The sequence below is a fragment of the Castor canadensis genome, chromosome 7, assembly GCF_047511655.1.
Source record: "Castor canadensis chromosome 7, mCasCan1.hap1v2, whole genome shotgun sequence".
In the NCBI taxonomy this organism is placed as follows: Eukaryota; Metazoa; Chordata; class Mammalia; order Rodentia; family Castoridae; genus Castor; species Castor canadensis.
In genome coordinates, this window is record NC_133392.1 from 128,749,258 (window position 1) to 128,766,061 (window position 16,804).

Here is a 16,804-nt window from a genome sequence, read left to right on the forward strand (position 1 = left end):
TTTCGAGATAGGTCTCACAAACTATTTGCCAGGGCTGGTTTCGAACCTTGATCCTCCTGATTGCTGTCTCCTGAGTAGCTAGGCTTACAGGTGAGAGCCATGGGCACCCAGCTTCCTAGTGTCTTTTAAGGCCCAGTGCTGTGCAAGGCCTGGGTAAGAGCCGGGAAGACAAAATTTAACCTCTCCAGCCTTGGAGAATCTTTCTGACTGACAGTTATAAGTCCTTCTTTGCCAGGCACTGTGCTAGGGCTTTCCATATAATATCCCACGTAACAGCACCATGCCACTTAACATGACTGTTACCTCCATTTTACATGTAAGGAAATGAAGCACAGAGAGTAAAGCACCTCACCTGGGGGGGGCGTTGCTCAAGTGGTAGCGTGCCTGCCTAGCAAATGTTGAGGCCCTGTGTTCAAGCCCCAGTACCACCAAAAACAAAAAAGCACGTGATCTAAGTAAACAGGTAAGGAGTGGTGGAAGCAAAAGGAGAAGAAGATTTGGTTAGGAAGGAGAAGGGTACTAAAATTTATTGGGGGGCATTTCCTGCAGGTCTTTTCTGTAAAGACCATTCATTCATTCATTCAGCCTTTTGGTAAACCTGCATTTGAATACCTGTGATGCCAGGTACTGTACTGGGTGTTGGGGATACAGGGCAAATTCATTCATTCAATCAACTTTCCTATATGTACAGATCCATAAATGGTAGTGACGATATGGTGCTAAATGCTGTGAAATGCAGTAGTGGGGGTGACTGAATGTTTTTGTAAGGAAAAGAAAGAAATCATAGAATGGCAGGACTAGAAAGGGGCAGGCTCTGGTACATCAAGATCAAGGCTACTCTGAACAACAATGTGTGAGGCTCTAGGTTCTATTCCAGCACCATTTTTTTTTCATTTATTTTCTTCTGGATATTTTAGTTTCCAGGAGGGGGATTAGTCTAAATTGCCTAGCCCAAAGTCTGCTTCATCTAGCTATTGCTACTCATTCTTCTAGACTCAGCTCAGACTGAGGATGTCTCTGACTGTTATCTCCCTTCCTCTACTCTCCACGCAGGAATGACTGTCCTGCACCTCTGACCCCACAGCACTATTAAAATCTGTCTCTCCACTACTGTGTGAACTCCCAGTGGCCATGTCTGCACATCTCTGTTTACACAGCCTCAGAGCACTCCCAAACACAGTACATAGTCCATAAATGTTCTTGTTGAAAAGAACTGACTGGATCTTGCATTCCTGTAGGACAAAGACCACTTGGGTCATAGCAGCCTAGGAAGCTGCTTGGAGACTAACAGCTAGGTTATAGATTGTTTTGGATAAATGGTCACCAAACTGTGGTGCTATAGGGAGGTAATGGAACCTTTAAGGGATGGGGCTTAGTGGAAAGAAGTTAGTTATTGAAGGTGTAATCTTGAAGGGGCTATTGCAATCCTGGCCCCTTCCTGTCTTTGCTTCCCAGATGCCTTGAGGTGAACTGGCTTCCTCCATCACGTGCTCTTGTCCTGATGTACTGTGCTGCCACTGGCCCATGGTCAAGTGACCATGGACTGAAACCTTTGAAACAGTGAGCCAAAATAAACCTTTCTTCCTTTTAAGTCGATTTTCTCAGGGATTTGTTACAGTAATGGAGAGTGAACTAACACCATCCCCAAGGAGGTTCTGTACTGTCTACTGTAGACCTCCTCCATACTGCAGTACCAGAACCATTCCCAGCTTGGATTCTTCCACAGGCTGGAAAACCAGAACCACTGCAGCTCTACCTTTACATCCTCCACAGCAATCCCTGCATCCTCCACAGAAAACATTTTATTTTTTTGTGGTGGGTATGGAACCCAGGGTCTTCCACATTCTAGACAAGAACTCTACCATAGCCATTTTTTTTTTAAGAGTAGAGAATAAAGTCAGGTGCCGGTACTTGACATATATATATATATATATATATATATTTTTTTTTTTTTTTTTTGTGGTACTGGGGTTTGAACTCAGGACCTGCACCTTGATCCACTCCACCAGCCCTTTTTTGTGATGGGTTGTTTTTTTTTTTTTTTTGAGATAGGGTCTAGTGAACTGTTTGCCTGGGGCTGGCTTTGAACAGCCATCCTCCTGATCTCTGCTTCCTGAATAGCTAGAATTACAGGCATGAGCCACTGGTACCTGGCAAATCCTAGCTATTTGAGAGGCTGAGATTGCTCCCAATTGTGGTTCGAGGCCAGCCTGGGCAAATAGTTTGAGAGACCCCCATCTCCAAAATAACCAGAGCAAAATGGACTGAGGTATGGCTCAAGTGGTAGAGCACCTGCTTTGCAAACATGAAGTCCTGAATTCAAATCCAGTCCCACCAAAAAAAAAAAAAAAAAAGACAAATTGTGGAAAGAGCCAGATATGGTGGCACATACCAGCTACTCAGGAGGATCACAAGTTCTATAATAGGTGCTTAGAAACTATTTTTTCTAAAAGCACCAATTTTTCACTTAGGCCTGCAAATGCTCTGCCTCCATTTTGCATCCATCTCCTTTCCTCTGAGCCACTATCCTCTGCAGTCACCTTGCAGTCCATGAAAGGCAGGACTGATGGAAAAACATCTTGGGACAAAAGTCTCTGAAACTGCCTCCACAACCCAGGCAATAATGACTTTCTTATAGTGACAAGGCCTCATCTGACTACCTTGTGGGACCACACATTTGACTGGGATTGTTTGATAATTAAGCATACCTCTCACCCCTACCCCAATTCTTACTTTATTTAAACCTAAAACTTGTGTTGTATCCTGAAGATGGGCTGAAATGCTTACCCTTCCTTTCCCATGTGCCAATGGCATGCAATAAATCTCCTTTCTCTGAATTTCACCATTACTCATCTCTTTAATGAGATAAAGAGATAATTGCATAATGGGGCAAGTGGCCAAACCTATCATGCTAAAATCCCTGGATTTGGGCCTCTGGTACAGGATTCTGGTTATAGTTCAAGGCCAGCCAGGGCAAAGCTACCAAGATCCAATCTCAGAAACAAAATGCACCAGTAATGCCAAAACAAAAACAAAACACCAACAAAATGGCTGGGGGTGTGACTTAAGTGGAACAGTGGTTTCTTAGCATGCGTGAGGCCCTGGGTTCAATCTTCAGTCACACACACACACACACACACACAGAGGGGAGAAACATTTATTACCTGTAGCAGGTAAAGACGGCATGGGAGTTATTTCCAAAACAAATCTTCCTGAACAAAGGAAGCATGGGGATTTTATTGGGGAGCCTATACATATTTATATAGGAAAGCACTTTAGAAGTGGTACATTTCAGAGCACACTCAGTTTAAGAACATAGTTTAAGAAGGAAAGATGGCAGATACATTTTTGGCCATATGTAGCTCAAGATCATGATACATGTTTGAAAGATTAAAATGGTGACAGGAACATTTTGGAAATGTTCAGTTTTCGTCACAAAGATGGTGGACAGAAACCTAGTGTTGGTGGCTCACACCTGTAATCCTAGCTACTTGAGAGGCTGAGTTGCAGAGGATCATGGTTTGAGGCCAGTCTGGGCAAATAGTTCTTGAGAACCCCCGTCTTCAAAATAACCAGAGCAAAATGAGCTGGAGTTGTGGTTCAAGTGGTAGAGAGCCTACTTTGCAAGCATGAAGCCATGAGTTTAAACCTCAGTCCCACATAAAAAAGATGGTGGACAGGAACACTTCTGGGCATGTCTATCTTTCTCCAGAAAGTTTTAGCTGCAGCTGGCAAGGAGAGCTTGGGAGTTATTTCCAAAGCAATATCCCAGAAGTGACCAACACCTCATGAATGCTCACTTCAAATGAGCCAGGTGAAGGGATGTGACCCTTCCTCTGTAGAAGGAGACACAGGCACCTGTGATGTGGCCAGCAAGAGGAACTACATGGGTATACAGAGCGCACAGAAAGGGTCCCCACAGGGAACTGTTCAGCGCTTGGAATCTTTCCTTGCTTAACTCAAATATGTGCTAGTTGTTTATAACCTTGTCAGAACACTGTTACTGACAGTTACCTACACAGTGGTGGTCTTGTAGGCTAGGGAGACCCCATCCTTCAACTTTCACACTGCATACTCAACTCTTCTGCCTGGTGGCTGAACACTGAAAGCTGCAAACATGGCCAGAGGGGTGGGAGTTGACTTCTCCACTAGAGCAGGAAGCCAGTTTGGGCTGGTGTATGGACCTAAGGAAAGGCATGGGAAGGCAGCCAATACAGAGAGCCAGCTCATCTCCTTGAAATTGCCCCTTTTGCCAGATCCTGGGAGCTTTCCATCCATCCCCAGGCTCCAGCCACACACCTGGGCACACCAGAAGGTCCAGTGCTAAAGTCCCACACAGGGTCTGTTTTGTCTCATCCTGTTTTACCCAGTCACAGAATCAAAAATTCACTCCCGGTTGGGAGATTCTCAAGTACTCATGTGCTACCTCTTCTGGTGCTATGGGCACTCTGGGGACAGGTCTTCTGGTGCAGCCCTTCTCTCCCTGGACCTACCTCATCCAGAAACAACTGCTTCACCTAGAAATACCTCCTACAAAGCTGGGTATGGTGGTACAGGACTGTAATTCCAGCACTCAGGAGGCTGAGGCAAGAGGATTCTGAGTTCTAGGCCAGCCACTGCTCTGGGCTTTCCCTATTATCCAGACTTTCCAGGGTAGCTTTTGTAACCCAGCTGGCCACCCCTGCAGCCTCTGGCTGCTCAGATGTAGTTCTAATTTGGAATCACAGATCTGACAACATTAGGGAGGAAAAGGGAGAAGCGCTGGGAAGATGCAAAGCACACAGAGCCTCCCTGGCTTCCCCTAAACATTCTGATCTGAACAAAGTCAGAGCCAAGGCCACCTCTGAGTGTTTGGCAGCCATAGTTTGCACTGGTGGATACCTGAAGCTTCTAAGTCTTTCCCTCTTCTTCTTTCATTGTTTGGGATAGTCTTTGAACATTTTTTTTTTTTTTTGGTGGTACTGGGGTTTGAGCTCAGAGTCTCATACTTGCTATACAGTTGCTCTTTTATTGTTTGGTTAGGAAACCACATCTCCCCTCTTCTTGAATTAGTGCAGCTCATGGGTGCATCTGAGTGGTTTGCTCCTCCTTTCATCTGACTACATTTGGCTTTGACAGCTGCAGTGTATCTCTCATTAGTAGTAGCTGGACTCTTCCCAGACACAAGCTGGCAGCTCCTAAGGTGCCAGGGCACTCTGGGACTCTGGGAAAATGTCTGTCTGTGCCCGAGATATTCCTCCAGAAAGAAATGACTTGGTGGACATTCAGGATAGAACTGAATGGATGAAGGTATTTTTATGAAATTTCCCTGAGCACAAATAGCATTTTCTGGCCATGTAGAACCAAGTACTCCAGGAGACAAATGTCTACTTCTGCCTACCCACTTTATACTAAATGCTTGATCTTTCATTAATTATGTATCTGTAACACTTGGAGCTCCTTGAAAAAAGTGAAGATTTATTCACTGAATCATTTCTGATTGAGTTTAAAAATTCACAGCTGTCACTGTTTACACTCAAAGTGAAAGTACTAGTCCCTGTCCAAATGTCTCCCTAAAAACCGCAGCCAGTTACAACTCTTTATACATTGTGCTAGTCACTAAGCATGGCAGATTCATTCGCAAAGCAAGAAAAAAGAGGCCACCATCTTTGGCAGGTTTGCCTAAAGCCTGTGGGGCTGATAACTCCCAACTGTCCTAAATTTTAGCCATCACTGATTTATTCATTGATTCATTCATTTATCCAGTGAAATATTTATTGAGCATATTCTCTGTGCCAGTCTCTTTGCTAAGGCTATGAAGAGGACGAAGATACAAACACTGCCTTCAGGAACATCACAGCTTAATGTGGGATAACAACAGAGAAAGAGGTGTTTGTGATGTAGTGTTAAAAGAGCCATGGTAAAACAAAGGAAGTCAGGTTGGTTGATGGCCTTGAAACGGGTATGAGGGATGGAGAATCAGGAGGTTTCCTTGGAGAAGGTGACACCTGAGTTGACAAAGCTATGGGGAAAAGGGAGAGGCTGGAATGTGGTATGTGCTATGTGTGATAGTGCCTTGTGGTCAGGCAAGCAAGGGAGGTCTGACTGGGATATGGGGTGTGTGGGGTATAGAGTGAGAGCTGAGCTTGGGAAGGTAGGCCAACCCCACTTCTGAAGGTCTTTGCAAGGGCTGAAAACTATAAACCTATAAGCAGGCATTTTCTCATTTTTCACATAGGAAAGTAGAACTCAGGAAGGGTGAGCACTTGTCCAAGAGCAAACAGCTAATTAAGAATGACTCTGGGCCTTTGTGTGTAGCTCAGTGTTAGAGTGCTTACTGAGCATGCACAGGCCCTTGCTTCAGTCTCCAGCACTGGGGAGCGGTGGAGGGAGGGTGTTGGGAGTGTGGAGAATGACTGATTTTGAAATCCATGTTCTTCACCATTAAACTCTAGCACCTCCATTCTGGTTGATGAACTAGGAAAATAGACTATGTGTGCACCATATAGGAAGATGGAGATTGTTTTAGAGGTCAGAGTAGGTGAGAAACATGAAGACCTGCATTACAGCAGTAAAAACAGAATAGACAAGAGGGACCATGTATGAATGATACTGAGGAATCAGAATTGACTGGTACTAAAGTTTGAATGTGGTTTGTCCTCTCTGAAACTCATGTTGAGGACTGGAGGTTCAAGTGGTAGAGTGCCTGGGCTTTGGCAAGTGCAAAGTCCTGAGTTCAATCCCCAGTCCTGCCAAAAGAAAAAAAAAAAAATCCAATGCAAATAAAACTCTTGCTGGTGCCAGTGGCTCATGCCTGTAATCCTAGCTACTCAGAAGGCAGAAATTAGGAGGATTGTGATTTGAAGCCAACCTGGGTATAGTTCATGAGACCCTATCTCAAAAAGTCCTTCACAAAAATAGGGCTGGTGGAGTGGCTCCAGGTGAAGGCCCTGAGTTCAAGCCCCAGGAAGACAACAACAACAAGAAAAAGCAACTCATGCTGAGGCTTAATTTCTGAGTAACAGTACTGAAAAGGTAGTGGGACCTTTAAGAGGTGGGGCCTAGCCAATGCTAATGAAATCCTAACTACTGGGGAGATAGGTGTCAGGAGGATCTGGGGATCCTATCTTGAAAATACACAATACAAAAAGTGTCATGGCTCAAGTGGTAGAGAGCTTGCCTAGCAAGTGTGAGGTCCTGAGTTCAAACCCCCAGTACTGTCAAAAAAAAAAAAAAAAAAAAGAAAAAGAGGTAGGATCTAGTGGGAAGTGATTGGGTCATTATGTGATTAATGGAGGGGTTGGGAACTAATCTGCTCCTGTGAGAACAGGATATAGAAGAGCAAGGCTGGCCCCCCCTGTACTCTTTTTCTTCCTTTCTCACCATGTGATTTCTGTCTCTTGCACACACTCCCACTATGTGATGAAGGTCTTGCTGTGTAGCTCATGTTGGTCTCAAACTCGTGAATCTCCTGCCTCTCAGCCTCCTGAGTGCTGGGATTAGAGACGGGTGCCACTATGCCTGGTTCAACATCTTTTCTTCCTAAAGTACTCAGCCTCAGGTATCTTGTTAGAGCAACACAAAATGGAGTAAGACAATTGGTCTTGAGAGAAGTTAGTTGAGAGTGGGAAGTAGGAATAGATGATAATTACCTGCATTTCTAGTCTGGGTGGCTCAGTAATTTGCACTGAAATTGGGACTTTGTAGAAGGAATGCTTTGGAGCTGAAATATCAGGAGTCCAATTCTAAACATGACTGGTGACATCCAAGGGCTTATGATGACATGGGTGTGGAGCTCAGGAGAGTAATCTGACCTGTAGAGAAGTCACTCAACCACTCTGTCCTACACACACAGAATGAGAGTAGTAATGTTGCCTGTGGCATTACCTTGGTAATTAAGAATGACTCTGGGCCTTTGTGTGTAGCTCAGTGTTAGAGTGCTTACTGAGCATGCACAGGCCCTTGCTTCAGTCCCCAGCACTGGGGGGCGGTGGAGGGAGGGACAGAATGTAGCACCCAGTGCAAGTTAGAGAGGCTGGCTACTATTGATTCTATCATGATAGGTGGCAATTAAAACTGTGGGAGTGGGTGAGGTACCACGGACAGCAAAGGAAGAGAAGAGGACCTGGGTCAGATTCAGAGAGGAAAAAATCCACACCTAAGGGTCTGGTGGAGGGATAGAAATGTGCAAAAACTGAGAAGTAGTTTCCGAGAAGTAGGAAGAAGCCAGGAGAGTATGGAGCCTGGCAAGGAAGAAAAGAAAGTATTCAAGGAGGAGGGAGTTGGGTTGAGGATGTAGCCCAGAGGTAGAGTGTTTGCCTAGCATATGCAAGGCACTGGGTTCAATTCTTTAGCATTGGAAAAAGGGGAGGAGGATGAGAGCAGGGTTTGAGGTTTTTTCTTGTGTCTTGTTAGTACTCTGGTTTAAACTCAGCACTCAGTGCCTTGCTTTTGCTAGACAGGCACTCTACCACTTGAGTCATGCCTGCAGCCTAGTGTTTGAGCATTTGAGAGTGCCTGTTCCATGACACTGAGAACAGTTCTGTGGGGGCTGTGCTTCTTTACTGGCCAATGCTGATTGAACAGGTGCAGGGAACAGTGCTAGTGACAAAGCAGTGATACACAGCAGCTGCAAGGTGCGTGCACTCACACTCCATGGAAACTTTAGTACAAGAGGAAAGATTCCTTCCAAAGAGGAATCATGGAATCCACAGTTTGTCAGCATCAGAAGAATCCTTGGTGATCACCTGCTAACCTCTCACTGAACAGATGAAACTGAGCATAAATGACTTGTCCAGGCAATCACTCATCAGGAGACAGAGGTGCAGCAGTAGGCTTAGTATTCTGTATTCCTTTGGTAGAAGGGGGCTTAACACCAAAGGCCATATTCCATGTGTAGGAGAGTAAAATATCCCACCCCACATATATGTTTGTGGCACTATTAGAGGTGGTTATTCAGAGAAACTGCAGACCTTTGCATAAGTGGGGAATGACTTTAAGGCTGCCCTTTTGTAAACTTATGTTTAGAAAAGAAATCTACATTACTGAAGTAAACAGCCAGTGGATGTAAACAGGCTTTCCAGTCTGACACCCCCCTTTTTGCCTAGGACAGATCTTTTCACAGTAGAAGAGATTGGGGGGTCTGAAACCTGGCCAAGATAGAGAATATTACAGGCAGCTCTTGTTTGCGGGACTTCATCTGCCTCCTTCCCTCAACCATCCATGACCTGCAGTCATTTCCCTTTCCTTCCAGAAGTACAAGCTCCTATACCATTTTTTAGTTCATTGTAAGGATCAGCTATCTTGTCCTGCCCTCCAGCTTCAGTAGTGTATGTGTGTGGCTTGTGTTGAGGCACATAATAAAATTTGTTTCTCCGTTGTTAATTTGTCTATTGTCTCTTACTCAGGTTTGAACTCAGGAGCTTGTGTTTGCTAGGCAGGCACTCTACCACTTGAGCCATACCCTAGCCATCATGTTTTTTTTTTTTTTTTTTTGGTGCTAGTGAGGCTTGAACTCAGGGCTTCATGCTTGCTAGGCAGGTGCTCTACCACTTGAGCTACTCCACCAGTCCTTTTTTATATTGGTTATTTTTGAGATAGGGTCTCACAAACTATTTGCCTGGCTGGTCTCAAATAGTGATCCTCCTGATCTCTGCCTCCTGAATAGGTAGGATTACAGGCATGAGCCACTGGTGTCTGGCCCAGCTATCATTTTAGGGGGAGAGGTTTTTTTTTTTGTCTTTTCTTTTTTTTTTTGGTGCTGGGATCGAACCCAGGGCCTCACGCATGCTAGGCAAGCGCTGTACCACCGAGCTACATCCCAGCCCCCAGCTATCATTTTATAGACTAAAATGATCAAACCTTCAGAGGAAGAGAGTATGTTTAAAACTTGCATACACAAACTGCTATTTCCAAGGTGCTCACAGAACTGATGAGGACTGTTTTATGGTTAAAAAAAAAAAAAAAAAAAAGTTCTGTAAGCTGGGGACCCATGGCTCATGTCTGTAATCCTAACTACTTGGGAGGCTGAGATCAAGAGGACTGCAGCTTGAGGCCAGCCTGGGCAAGTAGTTCCTGAGCTCTCATCTCCAAAATAACCAGAAGGAAATGGCCAGAGGCGTGGCTCAAGCGGTAGAGCACCTGCTTTGTAAGCATGAAGCCCTGAGTTCAAACCACAGTACTCCTCCCCCCCCAAAAAAAAAATCTTGGAAAACCACCCTGTTTGAACTGTACTTCCAGACAAGACTGCCACCTACTGGCCACATGTGAGAAGTTCACGTCCATTGAAGTTTGCTTCCTTTTCCAGTAGGGCAGCAGTAAGAATACTCTCTATACAAGAATGAATATAGCATTTTTAAACCCGTTAAAATTGCCATAATAAAGGGACTAATGTAGAATGAAGAAAAATAGAGGAGATGAACCAATTCGAGTTATAATACATGGAGTTATTATATACATGGAAATGTCACAAGGGAACTCCCTGTGTAGCTATTTTTTTTTTTTCTTCTACAGAATCAGAGAACAGGAAGGTGGAACAGGTTCTGCGGGGGAAAAGGGGGCAGTGGTAGCAATGGGAGGGTGGGAGGAGGTGAGGAAAGGGTGTAGGAGGTAAATATGGTGCAAATACTGTATACACATGTATGTACACAGTAAATGTAAAAATGATACCTGTTGAAACTATTCCAGGAATGGGGGGCGGGGGCATAAAGGAGAATGAAGGAAGGAGTGAATTCAGGTATGGTATATTTGATATATTGTAAGAACTTCTGTAAATGCCACAATGTACCACCACCCAGCACAACAATAAAAAAAAATACATTTGGCAGGTTGCATTGTAAGACTACATCAGGCATCTTCCTAACCAATTATATTCTCTCTCTGACTCCTATGAATTCCAATACCTTTCACCACATCCTGTTCAAACCCAATGTTAAAACACTAAAAAAAAAAAAATACTTTTTAAGTTCATTTCAGTGCAAGCCTATAGTCTCAGCTACTTGGGAGGCTGAGGTAGGAGGATCACTTGAGGCCAGGAGTTCAAGGTAATCCTGGGCAGCATAGGATGACCCTATCTCAGACACAAAAAAAATGGTCTGTTCTAATCCTTGCTGGTCAGCCTGTGGTCTGCCAGGCTTCGCTTGTGGATCAGAGCATTCTAGAGGCCTCTCCCAGTTCAGCAAGACCTTTGGACACAAGGAGCAGGGAAAATAAATAAATTCATTGAAAAAATATTTTTGGTAGCACTGGGGTTTGAACTCAGGGCCTCACACTGGCTAGGCAGGTGCTCTACCACTTGAGCCACCCCATTAGCCCTATTTTGTTTTAAGCCAGGCCGCAGAGTAATTAACATTATGAACTATGGTGGTATATGTATTGCTGTGGTAACTGTGTGTCTTTCCCTCTTATCTGCTCTTCTGGGAAAGTTCTGTCCAGTTCAACCAGTTGGGGCACTGGTGAACTTGCTCAGAGATCTGAGTCAAACATCACTGCAAAGGGGAAGGCAGCGTAGGAGCAGGATACAGATGCTGTGAGGGCATGGGAAATTAGAAATTAGAAACAATTTCCCAGATTTTCTACTTAAAAACCACTGGAAGACTGTCTTATAAAACTCTTTAAATGCTGAATGAAGTATTACAGTTGAAGTACTCATATAATTTTGGGTATACACTGCATCTTTTAAAAACAGTCAGCAAGCCAAGTGCTGGTAGCTCATACCTATAATCCTAGCTACTTAAGGCTGAGATCAGGAGGACTGTGGTTGGAGGTAAGCCTGGGCAAATAGTTCACCAGACACCATCTCTAAAATGACTACAGCTAAATGGACTGGAGGTGTGGCTCAAGTGGTAGAGCACCTGCTTTGCAAGTATGACATCCTGAGTTTAAACCCCATTTCTATCCACCACCACCCCCAAAAATAGCAGATTTTTATGTAAACCTCTCCTTTAGTGTCAGAGCCTTGCTGGTGTTCAATGAAGTCACACAGGTCAGGTGGCCTCTTCCACAGTGGGAAAGTTGAAACTACTGCCCATATTGGCTCAAAGAAGCAAAGCAAAGGCCCAGCACTTATGAGACAAAAGTTGTAGCTTTAAAAAATGAGATGTTATGGTATTTAATTCTGTGAGAGGGATAAGCTAAGAAAACATAGTTTAAAAAATGTGGGTTATTTGGGAATGGAGGCCTGGCTCAAGTGGTAGAGCAGCTGTCTAGAAAGTACAAGGCCCTGAGTTCAAACCCTGGAACCACCAAAACAAAAACAAAAACAAAAAAACTGGGTTACTGTAATATTAATGATGTTGTCTGTTCTAAGATTTGTCTGTTTCTCAAAACTGGTCACTGTTCTCTTAATTCTGTAGGGTTAGGATGGTGTGGTGGGGAGGAGATGGTTCTAGGAGCCAGATTACTTGGGCTTGATCCATACCTTTCCTACTTATCATTTCGAGACTTCGAACAAATTGTTTAATTGATGTGTGCCTCAGTTTCCTCATATATAAACTGGAGATGAAAACAATGTTACTTCATAGAGTTATTCTGGGGATTGCATAAAATGATTAAAGATCTTAGAATAAGTTGGATGTCATGGTGTACACCTGTAATCTCAGTACTTGGGAGGCTGGGGCAAGAGGATCATGAGTTCGAGGCCAGCCTGGGCCTTGTTTCTTTGTTTTGTTTCTTTGTTTTGTCTCAAAGAAACAAAAACAACAATAATAAAAAAGAGCTTAGAACACTGCTTGGCACATAGTCATTTTCAGTCACTCTTGGCAATTACTAGTTAGTACTATAATTATTACTGCTGTTACAAAGCTCTATGAGAACAGGGGCTTTATTCCATTCCTCGCTATATGTTCAGCATTCAGCCTCATGCTCACTGTTGTTTAATAAGTAAATAAATGAATGAGAAACTTAAATCATTTAAAAGTCAACCATAAAAGAAAGTAAAAAGATGGGGCTTGGGGTGTAGTTCAGTGGTAGAATGCTTGCCTAGCATGCATGAAGCCCTGGGTTCAATCCCTAGCACTGCCAAAAAAAAAAAAAAAAAAGTAAAAAAGACATCTTGCAGAATGAAAGAAATCAAATATCTGGTTTATTATCCAGAGAGCACTTACAATTCAGCAACAAAGAGATAAACAATGTAAATTTTAAAAAATGGAAAAAGGACTTGAATAGACGTTTCCCAAAGAAGAAATACACAAAGAAGGAAACAAGCACATAAAAAGATATTTAGCATCCTTATTCATCAGAGAAATACAGATCACACCTACTGGGATGGCTGTAACTAAAACATCCCCAGACAATATCCAGTGTTGGTGAGGACATGGAGAAACTGAAACCCTCAGCTAGGTTTGGTTGCATGCACCTGCAGTCCCAGCTACTTGGGAGGCTGAGGCAGGACTGCCTTTGCCTAAGAATTTTGGGGCCAGATGCACTACATAGGGAGAACTCATCTCTAAAAAGAAAAGAAAAGAGAAGAAAAAGAAAAGGAATTGGGAAGCCTCATATATTGCTGGTGGGAATGTACAGTCTTTTGGTGGAAAATGGTTTGGTGTGATCCTCAACAAGTTAAACTGCCCCATCACTTAGCAATTCCGCTCCTAGGCAGACACACAAAAGAAAGTAGGTGTTCAAATACATGTAAGTACATTTTCATAGCAGCATTATTCACAAGAGCCAAAAGGTGGAAACAGCCCAAATGGCCACTAATGGATAAATGGGTACACAAATTATGGTATATCTATACAATGTCTATCTAGGCAATGAATAGCCATAAAAGAAACAAAATAACGAAAAATGCTACAATGTGGACAAACTTTGAAAACATTATGCTAAGTAAAAGAAGCTAGACACAAAGCCACACATTGTATAATCCCATTTATATGAAATGTCCAGAATAAGTAAATTCATAGAGAATGAAGATTGGCGACTGCCAGGAGCTGAGGGGAGGTAAGGAGTGACGGTTTAGTGGGCACCTGGTTTCCTTTTGGAGGACTGAAGATGTGTTGGGAGAAGAGTCTGTAGTTGCATGACACTGGGAATGTACTAACTGCACTGAATTGTTCATCTTAATTTGGTTAATTTTATGTTATATGAATCTCACCTCAATTTAAACAAGTGTTTTTATGAAAAAGAAAGATGTAAGCCAAATCTGTGATTAATTTCTTTTTTCTTTCTTTCTTTTTTGGCAGCACTGGGATATGAACTCAAGGCTTTGTGCTTGCTAGGCAGGCACTCTACCATTTGAGCCAATCCACCAGCCCTGTGATTGATTTTTTTTAATTTAAATTTTTAAATTTTATTTTGTTTTATATTTACTCACATGTGTATACATTGTTTAGGCCACCTCCCCACCCATTATTAATTTCTAAATAAAGCATACTTTTTAGAATTTGGAACCACAGTAACTTAAAAAACCAGAACCTAAGGAAAATTAACAATGAGATTCTTTCCTGCTGCCAGAGTCTTTCCAGGCCTCTACGGGGCAGGGAAAGAGGTGTCCCACATTCATACTTGTCCATGTGTTCTGTCCTGTTTGTCACCTAGGGTCACTATTTCCCTGTATCAAACATTTCCGGAGGGTTCCACTATGTCACTGCAGTAGCTTGCTCAGCCTTTAGCGCTGCTTTTGTACTTTGGTGCTGATGAGCCATACTTTCAACTTCCTTTCCAACTTTCAACATGATCATTTTACTAGCAAGTCAAGTGAATTCCAGGTTCTAATGTGTCGATCAGACACATTTTTAATTCTCCAAATAACCATTTTCTAAATTCATGAACAGTCCATTTTCCAAATTCATAAAAGTTAAAAGCATTTTTTATATATGTTGGTTAAATTCCTCCCCACTCCCCACCCTCCCGCCATCTCTTGTACTTGCTAGGCAAGTACTCCACCACTGAGCTAAATCCCAGTCCAATTTTTTTTTTTTTTTTTTAGATAGGATCTTTCTGTGTAGCCCAACCTGGCCTTGATCTCATGATCCTCCTCCCTCAGCCTCCTGAGTGCCCAGTGTGCACAACCTCTTCCTGCTTCAGCAATTATTAGATAGTATGGTGGTTTCCCAATATGTCCACCAAGTTTTTAGCATGCTTCCTTTCAAGGGGTAGAGCCTAATTTCCCATGAGTGGGAGCTGGACTTAGTAATTGGCTTCCAATTGATAGAATAAAGCAGAAGTAACAGTACTTTCTTTCTTTTTCTTCCTTTCTTCCTTTCTTTCTTTCCTTCTTTTCTCTCTCTCTCTCTCTCTCCCTCTTTCTGTACTAGGGGGTTTTAACTCAGGACCTCAAGCTTGCTAGGCAGGCACTCTACCACTTGAGCCATTCCGCCAGCCCACAGTGTGCAACTTCTGATAAGATCTATCAGGGCTTCCTTCTTGTTCTTTTGAGGGCCTTGTACTTGCTAGGCAGGTACTCTAAGGCTAAGCCACACCCCGACCCTTCCTTGTTGTTTTGGACTATTCTCTCTGAGAGAAGTCAGCTGCCATGTTTAAGGACACTCAAGCAATCCTATCTAGAGGTCCACGTGGTGAATAACTGAGGCCTCCTGCTCATAACCCTGCATTACCCTGTGAGTCACATTGGGAGCAGATGCACTATACCTAATCAAACTGAAATTATGACTGCCTTAGGTGACAGCTTGATCAGGGCAACCTCACAAAAGACCGTGAACCAGAACTACTCAATTAAGCTGTTCTCAGATTCCTGACTTGCAAAAACTGTGAGATAATAAATGCTTACTGTTTTTAGCTACTAAGTTTTAGGGTAGTTTAAAATATAGCAATAGGTAAGCTAATAAAGATGGACTGATTTTAATGTATTCTCTTGGTCTGTGCAAAATTTGAATATGATGCTTTCATTTCATCTTCATAGCAGCATTTTAAGGAACATTCATTTGTTTCTACTCTAGCTCTCTGTAGCGGCAGGGAGCAGGGGCTGGGAGAGGGAATCTGCAGAAGGGACTTGCTGGAGGTCACTATACTGCATGGGTTAGACTGTCCATCCTAGAGAAGAGGGTATGGGGAGAAAGCAGGGCAGGGAAAGAGAGACAAAGGGGTCAATAAAAGGCAGAAAGGGGGTGCCAAGGTGCACAGGAGTGTCTGAACCCCATAAGAACTGAAGGTCTGGCTTCTCCCGGCTCTCTTAGTCCCTACTAATATGACCAATATGAACTGCCATAAACTTTACAAATATTTAAAGAAACATATTTTCAGCAAATTGGTAATTTGGTAAATTGGCCAAATTGGCAAACTAATCATTTGGCCAATTGATTTTTGGCAAGCATTCATTTGGCAAATTAATTTGCAATGAATTAGTCTGCTCCTAATTAAGACACACATAGTAATTTTCAGGGTTCTAAGATAATAATTTATTCATAAAAAATACTAATATATCTACACCACCCCACACACTTTAAATTCCCAACAGAATTAATTAATTTCTTCAAAAATTTTTTTCTATGGCTTTGAAATTTCTCTTCTCTAGGGAGAGGAGACCAATGAACAACTACTCATGCAGCTTTAGACTGCTAGTTCTGATTAAGTCCCTGCCTGCCACTAATTCCTGGAACAGCAATCTTCCCTGGGAGGAAGCTGCCATTTTTCACTTCAAAGCAATTATAATGGAGATAAATTCCAGGCAGGACCACTTTGGAGAAGTCTTCTCTCAATTCTAATTTTGGCTCACTTATGTCAAATGGAATCATCATTGAAAGAAATTCTAAAATCTTAAGTCAATGACCAAAACCCTAAGACATTAGGGGATAGTGAGGAACCAGTACCCTTTCCCTGGTTATTTCTCCTTCTAAGTGAAGAATTTGATAAGAAGAATGGATAACCA

At 42.9% G+C, this 16,804-nt stretch overlaps 2 protein-coding genes and 1 non-coding gene across 5 annotated transcripts in view; 1 reads left to right on the forward strand and 2 right to left on the reverse strand.

Annotated features, from left to right (window-relative positions):
• Positions 1-16,804, reverse strand: part of Kif2c (kinesin family member 2C) — a 61,519-nt gene that overhangs the window by 41,107 nt on the left and 3,608 nt on the right. The gene's annotated exons all lie outside the window — the stretch shown is intronic.
• Armh1 (armadillo like helical domain containing 1) overlaps positions 1-16,804 on the reverse strand; it is a 52,249-nt gene that overhangs the window by 1,531 nt on the left and 33,914 nt on the right. The gene's annotated exons all lie outside the window — the stretch shown is intronic.
• On the forward strand, positions 11,069-11,174 carry LOC141425324 (small nucleolar RNA SNORA52). The gene has a single exon (XR_012450388.1). It is a non-coding gene; the product is annotated as a small nucleolar RNA SNORA52 (small nucleolar RNA).